This window comes from Meleagris gallopavo, chromosome Z, assembly GCF_905368555.1.
Source record: "Meleagris gallopavo chromosome Z, MGAL_WU_HG_1.1, whole genome shotgun sequence".
In the NCBI taxonomy this organism is placed as follows: Eukaryota; Metazoa; Chordata; class Aves; order Galliformes; family Phasianidae; genus Meleagris; species Meleagris gallopavo.
In genome coordinates, this window is record NC_139435.1 from 40,966,446 (window position 1) to 40,970,915 (window position 4,470).

The following is a 4,470-nucleotide window of genomic DNA, read 5'->3' on the forward strand; positions in this document are numbered from 1 at the left end:
GAGCTTGTAATGTAATTTCTTTCCAATTTTTTAAGGCTCAAGTAATATTTCTTTGGATCTTTAGCAGTATTATCAACTTCAGGTGAAGAGACACTATTTAAAGAGTCATTTTTTCCTCTTTAGAAAGGAGAACACAGTAGTATACATTATTGTACACAAACTTTACAGGAATAATGTTGGCTGTGAAACAACTTCCGATTTCAATATCTTTTGGAAAATCTTATCTTTTTGATCTATGTTTAATCATGGTCTTCTGAGACCCTCTTACTCACTTTTTCATTTGCTTCAGAAAAGGCTTCCTACTGAAATGTACAATTCTTTTCTTCAAGAAAGACAAGAAAATGAAAAAGTAGTAAATAAAGAATAGTAAAGAAAGAGAAAAACTTTAAAAGAAAGGGACAACCAACAAGATGTTTTACCTACATCTGTGTAGGTAATACGTTCCACTGAAATCCTATCTCTAAGCTCTCAAGCAAAAACTTTACTTTCCTCCTTACTCATCACAGACTAAGAATTTATTTACTCCATTTGAGTAATATTAAATTACAATAAAACATGTATTGTCTGAAAAAAATGACAACTTTCACAACAAAAGCAAAACCTCCAAGAGAGCATTAGGCTAGGGAAAGATAAGCAGCTCCTGGTTGGGCCAAAAGTTTTTTGTGAGGAGGCAGAGGTTTCAAGTTTTAAATGACAACTTGCAGAAAAAATCATTTTTTATCATTTTTCCAGTGAAGAACTGATGAAAATAAATAGTGAGGCAGTGCTTTCACCTTATAAGTAAACCTTTTTGCTTTATGCTGAGGAGACACTCGAACAGTGGCCTGGGATTTTAACAAGAAACAAAAAATCCTAAACCTGAAGGCAGATCATGCTAGCAGACATCCCCATTTCCTGTTTCAAGCAGCGTGTGAAAACAAAGCAGATATTCATCCCTGCCAGCAGCTGACCCCAGCATCTCCCACCAGCTGTCCCCAGCAATGGAGTTGGCAATCAGTCAAGAGGTGGGAACTCTGGATTCAACTCTTGGCTCTTGAGAGTTTACACAGCTCATGTGCACTCCTTCTCTCATTTTTTTTTTTGTCCCCTCAGCTGCTTTCTGTTCAGTCTCCCTGTGTCCAGAACTGAAGCTGTGCTGCATGTGCAGTTGTGCATTTGATACTAAGGTGCATCCATAGATTTCTTCCCCCACTTCTCACTTCTGTTTTGCCATTTCTTAAAGCTCTGCCTACTGTGATGGGCCATGACCTGCCCCTTTCTGCACAAGCTTTGCAGCCCTAACCTACAGTCTGGATGGTATCACAGGACCTCAAGTAAGTATGTCAACCAGCACAGCATAGCACTCCTTAACAGCAGGCCTGTGATTATCTTGCAGCAGAAGATGCAGTTCATGTTGAGACCTCATAATCATTACAAAAAAAATTAATGCTACCATTACAATAATGAATACTCTCAGTAACAAAGACCAATAATAATGCAATTTACTTTAAATCTGCGGTGACAGCTCAGAAAGGATTTCATAAGTATCCTTAATGGGAATCAGATCGATCATCTGTTGTAAGGGAAAATATAACTAAACAAAACAAAAAGCAAAAAAAAAAAAAAGCCAACAGGAAAAAAAAAACAAAAGAACAAACAAACAAAAACAGGCAGCACTTGCTGCACAAACTTGTCAGGAAAGGGTGAAAAACGGCCAAAAGTAGATGCATTGTAATGTTAAGCATGCTGTGCTGCAGCAGGGCAGACGTGGTGTCTCCAGGGAACCTACAGCTTCTCAGTTTCTGTCTTCCAAGCTAGCAAGAAATGTCTCCATCCTTCTGTGGCTTTCTCTTGAGGGTTTTGGCTATGTTGTGCATGATGAATTCTGAGGCCATTAGGACAACTTCCTACATTCTGCTTCACTTGAGTGAGGACTGTATTTTCCTCACAAGGCTTTGTAACAATGAAGTATCATTCTGGATCTTAGTCTTTTCTTTGTAGACACTTTCATTTCCTACAGGAGTAAATATTGTAGTTTAACATTTTCTTGAACTAACCCTACTCCAATTTTGCTGAACAGAGGCCTGAAAAATATTGTTCAGATTTAAAGATTCAGATTTTTTTTATTGTTCAGATTTGTTTTAAAATGGTTTTGGTGAGAGTCATGTCTGAGAACGACTGAAATTCAGGCTTCATGGAAGTAACAGACTTAATCTCAATCTAATAATTCCCTCAGAATTTCAGATTTATCCAAATTCTTTCTGTAGTATTAATTATTTGGCCAAGTCAGAAGATGGACATTATTGCTTTTGATTTGGTCTTAAGGCATAATCTTGAAATTGAAGTATCCTTAGTACTAAATAGTTGTATTTTGACCCAGTCTTAAATCCCAGGTTCAGAGTGCAATGACAACTCAGTGAAATATCTGGAGTAACTTTTTTTAATGTGGGCACAGCAGTGGATCCCCCTCCCTCAAGCATCCTGCAATTTCATTCTCATGAATGTTTCCATTCTAGCTGAAATTTTTTCCAGAAAAATCAACCTCATAGAAGACATGAGCATTTCAGCTTGAATTCCTTGGCAAAGTGATAAGCAACGGAAAGCAGCACTTTTTATTGGGAAAAAGTGTTGCACAGCAGTCTTTGTACCACTCATTATTTTAATCTATTTGTCTAGCTGTGGTATTGCCAGTGAATTTATTACTTGAATATTTAGGGCGGCTGCTAAATGTCAATTACTTCTCCAGCCTTTCTTCAAACATTTAACAAAATAAAAAAAGGATGGTTCCCTTCCCTCATGCTTGCTATGTAAAGGATTGGCACCACAGACAAATCACTTCGTTAAAGGAGAGAGTGTCAGAATTCCCTAGAGGTCCTCCTGGTTGATTTGTAATATGTTTTTCCTTCTAAATATTGTAGTGTTTTCTGTTTTCTTAAGTTTTTACAGTGACTTTTTGACAGAATTAGACAACTCTATGCATAATAGTGTTGTAGTTATGCAATGCTAAGACTAGAATAATTGAGACTCCTCCTTGCAACTGTAATCTGGATTTTCTAGCTGCATTTCTTCAGCTCATGCACTAATGAAGGAATGCACTACTCACAAACTCATTCCTGAATCTGAATTTGTACGTCTTATTAATGTTTTTGTCTCATGCCAAATGCATTTCGTGTTTTACAAAGCATGAAAGTGGGCTTTGCCTACCCTAAATAATATGCATCAACAGATGCATTGGCTGGAACAAGGCTGGTTTAATGATCAATAGAAAAAGTACTTGGAGGAGAAGCAGAGCTTCACCACTTGCCAGACATAATAGATGAGAAACACAAGAAATGCAACTGTTGGTCTAGATCTTTGCAGGCAAGAAGTACTCTCAGCTAGTATCCAGTAGAGCTGGCTATACTTGCAGCCACACTAGGTTAACAGTGATGAACTTGGGGCAGGAGGGAGATAATAAGGCGGTGATGGCAAATCAATCCCAAGTGAGAAAACTGAGAATGTGGTGTCATAAAAGAAATCTGAAGTGTGACAAATTGTATGAAGGCTGAGCAGTGTCTAGGGCCATACAGAACTCCTGGGGAGCTTCTGCATGTTGCAGTTGAAGAACTGCTTAAAGTACAGAATATTCCAACAAAAGGATCCAAGGGGAGACAGTAGGCAGGAATATATTTATTCCAGAAGTTAGATGCAGATTTCTAGCCCTGGTGGAGTGAGGTTCTGGGACGCCCTCATTTTGAAAAAAGTAAGGGTTAGATGGTTATACAAAGCAATGGAATGGAGCCTGGCAGAGTGTGAGGTGACAAAATGTAGGCTCAGAGAAGAAGGGCCAGCATTACTGGAGACCTTCCCAATACCATATTGCTGCTTGGTAACCTGATGCTTCCAGAGATGGGTAGAACTGCTAAACTTTCAACTCATGTTCCTTTGAAGGGCAAGGGATATTGTACACAAAATATACAAGTTTTATTTTACGTACTATATATGCTATATGGGATATACTATGTCTAAACTCCTGTTTTCCAGCCCGTATGCAAAGAACAAAACTCTGTAATGCATCTCCTTCTCACAGCTAATTTCTAAGCTCATTTTCCCCCTTTAAGACCTAGTATATTTTCTGAGCTAGAAGAGCACAAGAATTCAGAAGGCCAATGGTATCCTGGACTCCATCAGAAGAGGGGTGGCCAGCAGGGAGATGATTGTTCCTCTCTACTCTGCCCTCGTGAGGCTCCATCTGGAGTACTGTGTCCAGAACTGGGGCCCGCAATACAAGAAGGGTGTGGAGCTGTTGGAGAGTGTCCAGAGGAGGGCCACAAAGATGATCAGAGGTCTCGAGCACCTCCAATATGAAAACAGGCTGAGGGAGTTAGGCTTTTGCAACCTGGAGAAGTTTTCCAATATTTAAAAGGGGATTATAAACAGGAGAGGAATCAACTTTTTACTCAGGTATATAGTGATAAGACAAGGGAGAACTGTTGAGCTTAAGCTCAAGGA